The sequence below is a fragment of the Camelus ferus genome, chromosome 32, assembly GCF_009834535.1.
Source record: "Camelus ferus isolate YT-003-E chromosome 32, BCGSAC_Cfer_1.0, whole genome shotgun sequence".
Lineage (NCBI taxonomy): Eukaryota > Metazoa > Chordata > Mammalia > Artiodactyla > Camelidae > Camelus > Camelus ferus.
The window spans coordinates 22700919-22716634 of record NC_045727.1 but is presented as its reverse complement, the minus strand read 5'-3'; the positions used below and the strand labels follow the sequence as shown (position 1 = coordinate 22716634).

The 15716-nt window shown below is 42.3% G+C and overlaps 1 protein-coding gene and 1 long non-coding RNA gene across 2 annotated transcripts in view; one reads left to right on the top strand and one right to left on the bottom strand.

Moving 5' to 3' along the window:
• TMEM132D (transmembrane protein 132D) overlaps positions 1 to 15716 on the bottom strand; it is a 527204-nt gene that overhangs the window by 183693 nt on the left and 327795 nt on the right. The window lies entirely within an intron of this gene.
• On the top strand, positions 5599 to 13853 carry LOC116660883. The gene is made up of 3 exons (XR_004316524.1): positions 5599 to 5609; positions 8937 to 8939; positions 13782 to 13853. It is a non-coding gene; the product is annotated as an uncharacterized LOC116660883 (long non-coding RNA).

Below are 15716 nucleotides of genomic sequence, written 5' to 3'. Positions count from 1 at the left end.
ACATAACTTTTGAGGAACACATCTGTTGTGGAAAGTGCAAAGCACCTGCAATGGGGAAAAAAATCAGACAAAAGCAAGGACCCCCTCCCAGACAATTTGTCATTGTTCATTTTTGTGTCTAGTTACCATCTCTTGGGGCTCTACTGAGTGTCAGGCAAGGGGGTAGCAACTGCAGAGACAGAGGAACATGAGAAAGATGAGGTCTCTGCTAGAGGCATTCTGTTGAGTGTCTTGGGGTTACACGTTTTTTCTTTTTTTTTTTTTTTGAAAATCCTAAAATTCATGTCATGCTGTAAAGTGGATGGACTGTAATGAAGACATTCATGAGAAAGGTTGGTCAGGAAAGGCTGGCTGCAGAGGCCACGTTCTAGAAAAGATCTGCATGAAGTAGGAGAGCCACTCATGGGGTATCAAAGAGACGCGTGCTCCAGGCAGGTGGGAGGCAAGAGCAAAGGCCCTGAGGCTGGCGTGTGCTGGCGTGTTTGAGGGATGGCAAGGATGCAGTGAGGTCGGAGGGAAACTGGGCCAGAAACTGCATGGCCTTTGGCCTTGATAAAGACTTTGGATTTTATTCTGAGTGATGTAGGAAGTCACTGGAAGTTCCTTAACAGAGAGGCTATCTGCTTTGCATGTTTATAAGAGCACTCATATTTTTTAATGTAAAAATGGACGTAATACAAGAATAAATGTATCACCATCTCATGTGGGGCCATGGTGTGATGTGAATGAAACGGGTCAAGTCTTCTCAGTGTCTACTCCTCCATGTCATTTTGGTTTTTGAAAACCTGAAATGTTAGTTCCTGGAGGAAACCATAAATAAGAGACTGTCCTTCTGGCTGCTGGGAGGGGAGTTGCCTGTGGGGCCCAGGGCAGAAGTAGGGAGTGATTTGGGAAGGCGCCACAAAGTGGCCAGATTCAGGATTTCTTTTGGAGAGTAGACCCACCAGCATTTGCTGATGGATTCAGGGTGGGTCTTGGACGAAAGAAGGAAGTCAAGGATGGCTCTAAGACTGCCATATTTCTTTAAGAAGATGTGCCCCCTCCCTCCCCATACTGGAGGGACATGCAGGATGTAGATGACATCCTTTGAATCTTAAAAACGAGGGGAGACAAGAGGTTATGAAAGATGCCAGATGTATTTCTTGAGTTTTCTTTTCTCCTGGAGGGAAATTCTTAATCAAGTTCTCACCCCCATTTTTTTAGATAAATTAGACAAATTAATTAAAATGCCCAAACCCAATTTGCTGATTCACTCAGAAACCCCATTAAAAAGAGAAGCATCCTTCTTCACAAATATATGTACATTCTCATGATGTTTATATAAAAATGAAACTTCAGACGCATTAAGACTTCAGTCAGGTATTTTGTATTATAGAGTGATTCAACTTTAGCTTTACAACCTGCACTTTTTGAAAATGCTGCCTGTTTATATACTTCAACTGAAAGTGAATTAGGAACAAAGAAAAAATTGTAAGCAGACTTCAATACCTATTTTTACCAAAAATGCACATATATATACATACACACACACACAGAGAAGTATTTATACATACACTAGAAACATGTATACACATGCATGTGCCTATAAGTATGTATTCTTGTATGTGTTCAAGCATACATGCATTTTTATGCTTAAGGACACATACACACGCGTGCACACAGCAGACACACACGTCACACACTGGGCGTGCATGTGAACTTTCAGTAATGAGATGACAGAGATTGGGGTGTCTCGTGTGCCCCACAGGTTGTGTGCTGTGTAATTAGACTCTAGTGTGTTACAAGCCTGCACCCCACCTGCCCCGAATTGTGTGATATGCAACTGATCCGCCCAGGAATAGCGCTCTCAGAAACATACACAGAATATGCGAGTTCTGCTTCCGGCCTACTAAGTTTTCTCCTTGCCTTGTTTCTCTCTGTCTCCGACGCACCCTGCATATTAACGACGGATTAATTTTCTTTTAACAATGGTCCTTATTAGATAAAGCAAAGGTCCCCTTGATCAAAGAAAGACAGCTGCAGGAAAGGCAACTTGAAATGAATCTTCTTAAACCGGGGTCCAACATTTCAAAATCAACAATGAGAAAGATTTTTTTTTAGGTTTAAGACTTGATTTAGGAAGCTAAAATGATCAAGTTTGCTTCTTACCACTTTAACAAGATTTAGGAGGACTTAATCACAAGTACCGACTGATTCTTAGGAAAAACAAAGAACACAAGCCAAGCCACTCTCTAACTAACAATTTATATAGAGATTGAAAATGTTAACTCGTTAAATATCAGCCTTTAAAATGCAACACGACACGTCACTCTCCATCACTTCTTTATCGGTAAGAACCAGGGACTCTGCAAAAGTGGGAAGTGGTCCTAGTTCCCATCAGTCTCTGAGAAGCTCAGAGAAAAAGGTGTAAGGTTGAACTTCATATATTTATTTTACTAGAAATGAATATAAAAATATCTAAACAACCACAGGGCGATGATTTGAAGTGTCACCATTAATAGATGCCAATTTGTTAAAACACACAAGCCGGTTTCTGGATTTTTAAGTGGCATTGACCTAGTGTTCTCAGAGGAAGTCTCTCCTGGCAACCCAACCTGACGCAGCAACCTCTGCTCCAGGCCATTACCCCTCTCGGCGCTGTTTTATTTGCACCATCCATCCCTCTCAGCTATCAGACACGCATACTTCCCTCTGTCCCCACGTATTAGAACGTAGGGACTTTGCCTTTCCTGCTCGCCGTCAGCACTAAGACAGTGCCTGACATGGTCTACACTCACCGAATATGCATCTTCCTGTTCCTGCATCAGCGCACGTCGTTACAAGCATGTAGCTTTACAATTTATTTATAGGATATGTCTTCCTTCGTTACTTCTCTTTGGCAAAATATTTTGGCTCTTTTAAGCATTTGTTCTTCTAGATGAATTTGAGAGTCATTCTGTTATTTTTCTGAACGCCCTGTTAGGATTTTAATGAGCATAATGTGGCGCTTATAAATGAACTTGCAGTGGATCTACCACTGTTTGATATTAGCTTTTCTCTTATCATCCAGGAATACGGGATGCTATTCCAATTATGTACATCTTGTTTCTCACCCCTTACCTCTCCAGGTTGGGGAGTCTCTCCGTATTGTTCTCAAGTAATTTTTCTGGGGTTTATCTTGGGGTACTTTACATTTTCACACGAGGCAGTTTAATACCATTGAGAGACGTTCAGAGGAAAAATAACGAAGTATGCTCTGGGTCAGTGGTGAACCTCTTTGAGAATAGGATGAAGTTTAGGACACTCAGGAGCTCTCTGTGCATATAAATGTGTGTACGTGTGCGCACAGAGATATCCACACAGGCCCACATATCATGTGGTGTCTGAGTTTCCTGGGTCCCATGACCATGGGTTGACCACAGTCAGGTAAACCTAACTTTTTAAGTAGAAATCCTCTTTTATTCAACACGATCATTATAAACATATGCCTGTAGCACAACTTACCTACGTCTCTTTTGGGGAAAAGGAACGAGGAAAGAACAGAGGTGAATTAAGGCAGGAAGTCTGTTTAACTCTCATTCACACTTCACAATACCACTAACGCATCCACACACACACACACACACACACACACACACACACACATTCACACGAGCTTCAACACGGACAAGAAAGGCAACACGGACATTTTACTGGATCCTCTTGGAGAAAACGTAAATGCTCTCTGTGTCTTTAATCACTTCTGTTCCAGCCACAAAATACCATGTGAGAAAATATTTCACCAGGGGATACTGAGAACCTGGTGGCTGAATCACTCGTGTGAATTGTGAAGGGCCAAGCCCAGCAATTTTGGGAAAGCTAATTTGTCACCAACATTCTGAAACTCCTCTATATGGTTCTAACTTCTGCAAAATAAACAGAAACATTTATTTACGCATGGGATGTGAAACACCAGGGTGCCTATAAATAGTAAGTACACATATTTGAACATTATGTTATTGCGTATTTATATGTTACAGAACTCAGACTACGGAGCTTAATAATGCATATAAAATAGTAAACATCATTCGCTTGATTTGATCCACGCACAAAAACACAACCCAAATGGCCCAGCAAGTTGAGCATATTTACAAATGCCTAGGCAAAAACTAGAGTGCTGTAAAATCTGTGAACCTCGGTAATGTTCCGGGAGGCTGACATGCTTTTAGAATAAATCTTTGCTTCTTTCCTACAATGTTATTTTTAAATACTTTTATCATGCACATCCAAATAATACAAGTCGTAATCATAACAAGCAATAAAGTTATTTCCACTTGGAGAGACAAAGGCCCACTCTCACAATAAAATACAAAAATGCATTTGAATGGGCTAGATTAATCCTAGGGGAAAAAAATCTGTATATAATTAGATCATTGGCCAACCTAATATGAAGAGGACCAGATGAAACAGCGTCACTATTGTTTTCCAAGGACACAGCCCTTCACTGAAGGAGGTCACCTACCAGCCACGTGGCGAGCCAGCTCACCAGCTGAGTGAGTGCGGCGAGTTCTCGACATAATTCTAGGCTGTCCCCCTGGGAACCGAGTGACAGCCTTAAAGTGGGCACAGCGGCCCAACCCCACGTCCACCCTGGTGAGATCACATCTGGAAAGGACTGATGCTCAGATGGCTGCTTTTTAAATCACCCGTTCACACACTCAGATACCTCATCAGAAATGCAAGGTCCTCCCAGAAAGGATGTGATGGATGTGCTGTGATGAAAGGGAAGATGCCTTGACATTCCCAAGGGCTGACCGGTCCTCTGCAGGGGCGCCACGTCTTCTACAACTTTGATCACCTGGTTGATCGCCTGTTCTGCCTGTTTTCAAATGGCGATATCGAGGCAGGGGGTGTCTATGTCACTCACCGCCCATACATGTTGGTTCTCTCATTTTCCCACTAAGAATACTTCCTCGGTTTATTTTTCACCCACTTGGAGCTACATAAATATATGATATATTCTATATATCATGTATGATATATGTATAACATATATGATCGATACATGTATCATATGTATTATATATTACGTATATATGATACAGTGCTAGTTTTAGAAGTTTACAGAGCTTAAAACAGAACTGTTTGTTTTTAAACTGATTTTTAAGTGCAGTAAGAGGGGCAGGAGAGGGTTGAAATTTAACAAATTATCATTTCTGAGGAAACGATACACAACATACATGACACATACATGTATATGCTATGTATATATGATACAGAAGACCTTAAGGATATAAATGAACTCATCAAATAATCAAACGACTCTACAGACATCTTTAAAACTACACAATATATGCAATGATACACTGATTTAGAAATATTTATGTATCTCCTGCCAAAATTAAATTTTTGTGCAAACCCTCCGCATGTCTCTTCAACATAGCTACCTCTGTCAAAGACGTCATTATAGTTTTATAAACTACACTCCATTTAAAGTTATTATAAAATACTGGCTGTGTTCCCTGTGTGTGCAATATGTCCTTGTAGCTTGTCCACTTTATGCACAGCAGTTTGTTCCTCTTATTCCCCTCCCCACACTGGTCATCACTAATTTGTTCTCTGTATCTGTGAGTCTCTTTCTGTTTCATTATGTTCACTCCTTTGTTTCATTTTTCAGATCTACGTGTAAGTGATCATTTGTCTTTGACTTATTTCACTAAGCATAATAAATACCCTCCAGGTCCATCCATGTTGTTGCAAATGGCAAAATTCCATTCTTTTTTATGGCTGAGTAGTATTCCATCATATGTAGGTAATATGTATGCTACATACAATATATATACACCACATCCCACAGACATCATTCTTTAATCACAGTTTTTCAGAGCACACGATTGTCACCTCCAAAGAAATTGTTCGAGGACAAATGTTAACACTCATGATGTTAACACCGCAAGTTTTACTCCAAGTTGTGAGAGCTCATTCATGTAATGTTTGAATAGCTGATTTTCTCATTAATTCTGTAGATGTGTGTTCATGAGCCTTAATAAGTAACTGCTTACTATATTGCTTTTCAGACTAAATCTTGTTAAGTCTTGTTTGACTTACAAATGAAGTCATTTCCTTAGAAATAATAATTTGTTAAATTCCATCCCTCTCCTGTCCCTCTTACCACATTTAGAATCAGTTTTTTTGTTTTTAATCAGTTCTGTTTTAAGCTTTGTAAACTTCTAAAGGCAGCATTGTTTGAGTGAGGTTTAGCAGACCCGTCTCCCCCAAATGGTTATTAGCAAGTAAAAAAGAGGCTTTCATCCGCTCCCCCCCTTTTCCAGAAATCTCGCTATGGTTCCACTAAGCAGTATTTCTTTTGAAAAATCTTTGTTTTCACAAGCACGTGGGGCTACAGCATTTTCCCCATAAGCAATTATATTTAGCACAATGAATGTAATCTTTGATTTTTACCTTTACTGCTGTCTCAAAATTACATGCTTAACAAAAAATCATTTTGGTATGTGCTCAAAACTCAAGTGTCACAATGTAGGAAGCTTTTTAAAGACTTTAATATAAGAATCCTCCCTCTTTTCTGAAGAATGGTATTTTGGGGAAAACTCACCTTATGTGTGTTTATATAAATGTCAGACGCCTAGATTTTGACTCCAAAATTTGTATTCCTAATCACACAGCCACCGGCCACATGTGGTTATCCTGTGCTTGAATTGTGGCCAGTGCGCCTGAGAGATGGAATTTTAAATTCTATTTCATTTTAATTTAAAGAGCCACAGGTGGCCAGTGGTGTCCATACTGGACAGGATACGAGTTCACTTCCACGTAGCAACAGTGAGAAACAAGAAAACAAAGACCATGTGGATTGAAGAATATCTGGTTTTGTTGACTCACAATATTGTGTTAGTTTCAGGTGTACTGCAAAGTGATTCAGTTACACAAACATATATATTATATATATATACACACACACACACACATATACATATATATATATTTTTTCTGATTAAAATTTTAAAAATACTGGCTTATTTATGCTTATCCTAATACTGGTCTTAATGATGCCCGTGGGGTGAACAATGCTGGTGCCCATGGTGCCCTCAAGCACAAGGCTCATTCTAGTCCTTTATTCACCTCCCAAGCCCTTCTTTGCATGTTCTTGAACTTTCTTTTTTCAACTTCTCTCAATGCTCCTCCCAATGCCTCTTCCAAGGTACAGCTTACAAAACAGGTGTCCCCGTCACTAATTACTGTTGATGCCATTTGACTATGACAGTCTTGTCTGTGATGTAATTAGCAAGAGCCGGTCCAATAATGGAGCGCACTGCAGTGGTGCCCAAGCAGCTCAAATGTAAGCAGACCTCATCTTCCAACGGTGAAGCCCCCCACACTTCTTGCAAGAAACAGTCTTGTGCATAACCATCTTTTTCATATATTTGGTAGCATCCATTGGAGAGAGAGCTCTGCACACGGCGGGTTACACCATTTTTTAAACATTTTTTATTGATTTATAATCATTTTACAATGTTGTGTCAAATTCTAGTGTTCAGCACAATTTTTCAGTCATACATGGACATATGCACACTCATTATCACATTTTTTTTCTGTGATTCCCTGTTACACCATTTTTTACTCATCAGAAATGGAAGACAGTGTTCACTTCCTCACAGCCATGCCAACAGACAACGTTGTGAAACTTTGGATCTCTTATTAATTTGGGGGGTGGTGAGACATGGTATCTCAGAATACTTTTAATCTGCATTTCTTTTTTTACGGAGCGAGATTGAGCAGATTTTAATATATTTAGGGACCATGTGCTTTTATTTTCAGCAGACTGGATTTAACAAATGAGAAGTTAACTAAAATATAGCATTTTCTTCAATCATCTTCTTTTTGTTAATTTATTTTGAAAATTAGTTTCTTATCAATAATCTGTATTGGAACAGTTAGCCAAAATATCAGAAAAATCTCATTTCAAAGACAGTCTAAATACATACATACATACATATATATATATATATATATATATATATATATATATATATATAAAACACACATATTAGTTTAAATTTATTTATATTTAAATATGAATATATTTTATAAACATACAAAACATACATATGTATGACAGACTGTCTTATGCAATATACATATATTTGGTGTATATGTGTGTGTGTATATACATTTATATATACATGACAATCAAATACTGTGGTAAATGCTGTAACAAAGGTTCTAGATGATAAGCTAAAAATTCACAAAAACACTCACTGCTTTTGCAGAGTCTAAATTCCTATTTTTGAAGAAAATAAAATATGATGGGGTTCTCTCTCCAAAGCATGAACAGCTTGAACACAATGACTTGTTTATCCAGGACCCCTTGGGGAAGACATAGAGAGTTGCTTATCCAAAATGCATTTACCCTTTTTCCTTCATTATAAGAACTGCAGTTTTGCTTGGGCCAGCAGTAAATCCAAACCACGACTCCCCTCGCATCTGGGGCAGCCGGGGCACCGTGCTGCCTAGCGTTTCGACGGCGGAAGTCTGCTGGGGATTCCGAAAGCACTTTGCTTCCCTGCTCTAAGTGTGACCCCTGCCTCCTTGTTCTTCCTTCAGAGAAAGAAGGAGGCGGAGGAGCTGTCTACACACCAGGAGGGAGAAAGCCACACTCTGGGGGATGGAATAGGGGAACCATGGAGCCAAGTGAGGGGATGGTAGTGAGGGGAGATGCGTCCGTCCTGGACAAGGATTCGTCTGGACTAAATTTCTTTTGAGAAAAGCGTAATCCCCTATTGAATTAAATTTCAGTAATCCAGTTTCCGACATAGATTCAAACCCTGTTTCATCGATGCACATTCCTGGATATTTAATGTTACTAGTTTGAGATTGAGAATGTCTATGGAAAGTAAGCAATGCTGTTTCTTATAGTTTGGGCATAAAACTCACTTGGGAGAATGGGGTGATTTCCAATGTAGGCTGTCTTAGAAAAATCTAGATAAATTCCTTTTTCAGCGAGCACCATCCTGGAACCTTTAGTCTTTGGAGGATGAAAACACACCCACAGGTTTTAAGCTCTGCAGATGTTTACAGGACGCCAAGTACTTTGCCAAGTGCAAAATGAATAGGAAACTCTTACTTTGACCTTGCAGAGACTACACGCTGCTTATTCTAGGAGACAGACAATCAAACAATATGGTAAGCACTGTAACCGAGGTTTTTGGACGGTGATCTATTGAAACACAAAGAAAGGAGTAATCATTCCTCCCATGAAGTCACATAAATCAAGCACGGGGAGCATCTCAGCTGGCGGTGAATTAACAAGGTCTTACACTAAATAAACACTCACAAAATATTTTCTAAATGGAGTTACAGCATTTCACCATACCTCCAGCCAGAACACAGCCCCCGCATGTCCACGAGCGCCCTGGCACCGTGAGGGCTGGTCATAAAGAGTGAAAACCAAGCCCCCGCAACGGCGCTCCTGTGCCTGGCGGGCTCGTCCTCAGCCCGCATCACGCCGGGCACTTGGCTAAGGATGGCTTGTGACTCTTCCTCCGGACATCATACACTCTTTCTTCCTTGAGTTTACGACAGTTGGAAGGTGCATGTTTGTTTTGCACTTATTTTTAACGTCCGTTGTCCAAACAATTTTGGATGACCTTCACGAGGGGAGGGGACGGGTGTTTGGCTCATTACTTCCCCCAACACCTAGCACGTGACGTGCCCTCGGGCACCATGTTCGCTGAGCGAGTGAATTCCAGAGTCGCCGTGAATAGGAGAGTCATTTGAAAAAAAAATTTATATTAAGAAGTCATTCCTTCCTTGGCAAATAGAATGTATGGCTTGACATAGAGACCACGGTGACAGGGAAATGTTAAGATGGAAAGGAAGTTCTGTTCTTCTGAGTTGAAAAAGTATCTTCGACAAGAAACACATGTGAATGGATACAGATAACTAACACTTTCTGGCTAGAAGAAGCGCACGGCCACGATACTATCTATCACATTATTTAACTACCACGGACAACACTCTGAGGCACATCTGAAATGATTACACATTTTGGGGGGGCACATCCGGGCCACTGCCATTTGCAAGGATAACTGTCAACCATCTCTGCACATACCCTGCGGCTGACAGGCTCTGCGCTGGGTTATACGTGAGCGCCGACCGGTTCCAAACCGCCTCTAAAACGGCCAAGTGTAGCCACCAGCGCGCAGCACCTTGGCAGACCTGTCAAATGAATGAGGAAAACAGCGGGGGGAAACTTCAAGCCCACAGAACAGCGAGAACGACCGAAAGGAGAGCTGTTCCTTCCGCCGGGTTGTCTGTGTGCTTTCTCGCGGAGCTCACGTCCTGCAGGAGGTCACGAAGGCAGGCAGTTATCCCCGCCGCCAGGGATCTGCGAGGCCGGCCGGCAACACGGCGCAGGAAAAAGCCTTCGAGTGGGCACCCTTGTTTTCTGCCTCCCTCCAAACCCATCTCCAACTCACCCAACGCAAAGTAGCTGCAACCTCCAACACGGTTTTTTTTTGTTTTTTTGTTTTTTTTTTTTTTGAGTACTGACCTGTGGTACCCAGTATTAATCTTCTAACTGGCGAAGCAGTCCAGGGATGTTTTTAGGCTCCAGTATTTAGTCATTGTGTATGGTGATGTCTGACGCGGGTTTTCGACACAAAGTCTTCATCTCATTCAGACAATTCTCACCCTTTCCTACCATTTAAATGCTTTGTGTATCTATTTTAAAAATCAAGAAATGGCATTGCATTTTTGAGACATTTTATTGAGACGTTTATGAGACGTCCGTTGAGATGATCGTATGTTCTTTCATTGACTCTGCTCATCAGTGACATTCATCTGGCAGTTCTCCTCCAGGGGAGACTTTTTGCCACTCAGAGTGCACCTGGCCATTCCTGCAGATACTTTTGATGGTCATACCTGATGGAGGAGAGTGCTGTGATCTCTCGTGGGCAGGGACCAGGGATGCTATTAAATGCCCTACAGTACATCACCTCGTGACCCGCCGACGAGGCATCTGTATTCCAGAGCACTCCCAGCGCTGAGAGGAGCACGCCCGCACCGCAGGCTTCCTCACGCGGACCCCGATGTCCTCACGGCGAATTCCCAATGCACTACGCAGTCCAAGGCAGTCTCCACCCTGTCGTATTTTTAATACACTGTTGGATCTGATTTACTAATATTTTATGTAGGATTTTTGCACCGATGTTCATCAATGATTTGAAGTACACTTTTCTTTGTTTTTCAACTACTGTCAAATGTTGTCATCAGGGTAAAGCTAGACCCTTAGAAGAGTTGGGAACCTTTTCTCTTCTAAAACTTATTATTTTTACTTTATCTTACTTTATTTAGATTTTATTGAGTTGCAGTTAGTTTACAATGTTGTGTCAATGTCTGGCGTAGAGCACAGGTTTTCAGTCATACACGAATATGCATATATTCATTTTCACATTCTTAAAATTTATTATTTTTCTTTAGCACGTAGTAAAATTCCCTCTTATGGTATGCATTTCTATGAGTTTGGACAAAAACGTACAGTTACGTGATGGCAGCAATAGTAAAGATACAGAACAGCTCTGTCAGCGTCCCCCGAGCCCAAAACGCATCCCCTGTCCTGCTCGATCATGGTCAAACCCTCCCTCCTCAACTGACTTTCTTGCTTGCTTTCTTCCTATTTGCCCTCCCTCCCTCCCTTCCTTTCATCCTTCCATCCTTTTCCTTCCCTTTCTTTCTTCCTTCCTTCCCTCCCTGTATTTTTAATACCATTAATTAGCTCATTGCAATTAATCAAACCACAAAGCAATGTTGAAAATTCTTTTCTCTCTTTCCCGCCCCCTACTGGCACGAATGTTAACATTTAGGGGAATATTTACCTATTTGGGGATTAAGACACATCCTGTGCAAGAGACAAAATGAACATCTGTACAATTTAAAGCCTTTGCTGGTGACCGTCACCATAAACAAAGCCAGAAGAGGGGCACCTGGCGGCCGCGTCACTGCACGTGAATGTTGCCGACGCCTCCTAGGACAGGAGCCCCCACGATGGCTAAGACAGAGGCAAACAACAAGACGCGAAGCCATCAGCAGAGGGGGTCAACAGGGAAGTCACAAAAGAAGAGGTGCCAAAGGCCAGGGAAACCCTGTAAACTCTCCTCTGCACCAGTAGTCCAGTGAATGCAAAATAAAACCACAGAGACAACATCTGCCCTCATCAGACCAGCAAGAAATACGCGAACATCTCAGTCTGAGAAGGTTGGTAAAGAAGGAATTTCACAAAAGGTTGTTAGACAAACGAATTGCTGCCACATGCTGAAAATTAATCTGGTCATGTCCATTATCATGAAAATCCTCACATATTCTTTAACCCATAAATCTCACTTGGGGATGTATCTACAGTAATAAAAACCACCAGGATGTGAGGATGTGTGCGGAATTATTCATACGGACAAAAATATTGGGAAGAGACTCGCCTGTCTACACGTGAGTGGTTGAATCAATTATGGTGAAGCCATTCTTTTGATTATAAGGCAGATTTTCAGAAAAGAAAGAACTCATTCTATTTGCATTGACCTGGAAAAATGTATAGGACATATCTTTAAGTAAAAAATAAAAATTCATCCCGGTTTGTTAAGAAAATATGCACAAACACTCATTTAGACAGAAGTGGCTGACATGTTAAGCCAGAAATTATATTATTTGATGATTTCCATTCCTTGTTTTTCCTCTTCGGCATGTAAACTTGAAAAAGTGCTCTGCAGGTTAGAATGGAATTAAGGTTGAAAATGAGTCACGGTGGTCTGACGTGACGCGTGCATGGCAAGTCTTTCCACGGGTGACCATCCCCGTACCTGCCCTGTTTCGTCACAGAAAGCACACTCCCTTCTGTAACATCGTGGTGACACCCTCATTAGGGGAGGCCTGATTCTTCTAGACTTGGGTTGGCAAATGGATTCCCTTCCAAGGGCCAAAGTGGGTTGACTGGCGGTGGCAGCCTGGCACCACGCCAGGGCTCAGTGTAAAAGCATCGTTGTTAGTGACTGACGTCTTCCACAGGTGGGGCAGGGGACTGGCCAGCGAGAGTCTGCACGCCACCACCCTCGTTCCAGACGCCGTTCAAGACAGCTGTTCCGTGATGGGAGACAGAAGCTGCTGTGTCCATCAGTAGAAGGAGCTAGCACGCTACTGCGGCCAGATAGTCACAAAATGTCTCTGTAAATAAACATTAACTTCAGATAATCATTTATGGTAGCAACTGCTGACTTGAAATAGAAATACGTCACAAGGTTTGACAAGGAGAGCCCACTGCATCCTGAGTTTTAAAAATATACTTTCCAATCAGAGCAATCCAGGGCATGAAATTCCATTCATTAACGCCAAACAGATCGTAAGTCTGTTGCTCCTTGCAGTTTATAACAGCCTCGTGGATAGGTCTCCCGGGCAACTGTGGCTGAGAAAATATTTGACATTTTTAGGAAATAACTTAAAAATTTTCCAACCTTTAAAAATACCATCTCCACAAAGAGGTATTATTTTCTGTGAGCGCCGTATCCATTTGGTACCAACGACAGTTGGACGATGATGATGCTGCTGACGATGAAATTTAGAAGCATCTCTGTGCCTGGATGAATTCCTTTCCAAAAAGCTACTTGTCAGTCTTTTTGTTTGTGTCCAAGGCGAGTCTGTGATGAAACTTGCACACCCAGGGCTTCCACTGTCTTTACCAGGAAGTTTCCTGAGAAAGTCATAGCTTCCTCCTGAACTCACACCAAGGATACAGGTGTTAAATACTGGGGCTGACTCTCCAGGGAAACACCCAGAATGTCTTCCATCCATCATCTTTCCCTTGCCCGGCCCTGACTTGGGCTCAGCAAAGGCATTTCCACCTCTTACACGATACACTCTTCAGCCTTCAGAATGCTTCATTTTCCAATGACTCATAAACACAAGAACAAGTCATCTCTCTCAAACTAACTGTGGGGTTTCAAGCATAATGAAGCGCATCATGAATAGTATTTTTTTAAATGAAGTACAGTCAGCTTATAATGTTGTGTGAATTTCTGGTGTACAGCATAGTGATTCAGTTACACACACACACACACACATATATTCCTTTTCATATTCTTTTTCATTATAGGCTATTGCAAAATACTGAATATAGTTCCCTGTGCTACACAGTGGGTCCTTCTTGTTTATCTATATTATATATAGTTGTTAGTATCTGCAAATCCTGAACTCCCAATTTATCCCTCCATCCACACCCCCTTTTCCCCCCTGGTAACCATAAGTTTATTTTCCATGTCTGTGAGTCTGTTTCTGTTTTGTAAATAAGTTCATTTGTGTCCTTTTTTTAGATTGTATATGTAAGTGATATCATATTTGTCTTTCTCCGTCTCATTTCACTTAGTATGATCATCTCTAGGTCCACCATGTTGCTACAAATGGCATTATTCCATTCTTTTCTATGGCTGAGTAGTATTCCATTATATATATGTGTGTATCTGTATCTATCTATCTATCTCACATCTTCTTTATCCAGTCATCTGCATTCACCTACCATTCTTAGCATATGGCCCTCATCCTGTGACTACCTCATGGTCACAAGAAGGCTGCACTACCTCCCTCCTTCTGCCAGTAACTCAGGAAGGGAGGTGATGAGGATGAAAACAAGGAAAAAGGAGGCTCCCCGAGCACAGAAGCAAAACCTTCCCAGAAACCTTGTGGGAGTTGTTTCCTGTGACCCTCCCCCCACCTCCAAGCAAAGGAGGCCTGGGAATGTAGTCTTAAAGCTGAGGCGATGAGTCCCCTGTACAAAGTCGGGATTCTGAAACTAGAGGGAGGTGGGGAGGGGGCAGGGGAAGGCAATGAGCAGCCGTTACTGCCTCCGTCAGGTCAGCTTCGGGCTCCAGTGGCCCGGGAACGCCTCTGGTCGTGCTGAGATGCTGGCCGCACTCCCCCTCCAGTTCTGTCTTGGATTGTTGAAACACTAGAAGATGCGTTCATGGAGCATGAAGTTTGGAACAACAGTAGCGACAGCAGCTGCCGACCCAGGGCGCTTACTCTGGACCAGGGGCTCTTCTGAGCTTTTTACACATGAAGTTTAAATCCCGCAACAATCCTGGGAGGCAAGTACTGTCATCACCACCATTATTCCAATGGGGAAACGGAGGCACAGAGAGGTTGAGCAATTTGCCTCCCGGCGCACAACCGGGAAGTGGCGGAAGTCGGGCGAGTGGCTCCCAGGAACACGGCGTAGCTGTGACATCCATTTACCTCATCCTGACCCACTGCCTCCCACCGCAGAACGTGTAGTCTAGCTTACAGACCTGCCATCTCTTGAGAGATACACGACCCCGGGCAGGTCACTTGCCTCCTGCTGATGCCCGTGCAAGGGGGGGAGACGAAAAAGACCTCCAAGGACGTTTGTGAAGAGTAAATGAGAACGCACGCGGGAAGCACGCATCCTGGATGACCCTCACTTTATCCGTGCTTGGGCGGAAATGTCTCTGAATTTCATTAGGGACAGAAACAATGACGCGCGGGTGGTAGGAGCTGGGGAGACAGGCGGTCGAGGAGGTAAACTTGCAAGGTGTGGCACAGAGAGCGCGAACGCCCTGTCACTGCTTCTCTTGTTCAGAAGATGACGCCTAGTGTTAGGAAGCATCCTCTGCTTTTAGTTTGATCCTGGTCATTTTTGACTCACGACGCATCCCCGTGTGTGTAACGAAAATGTAAAATTAAAA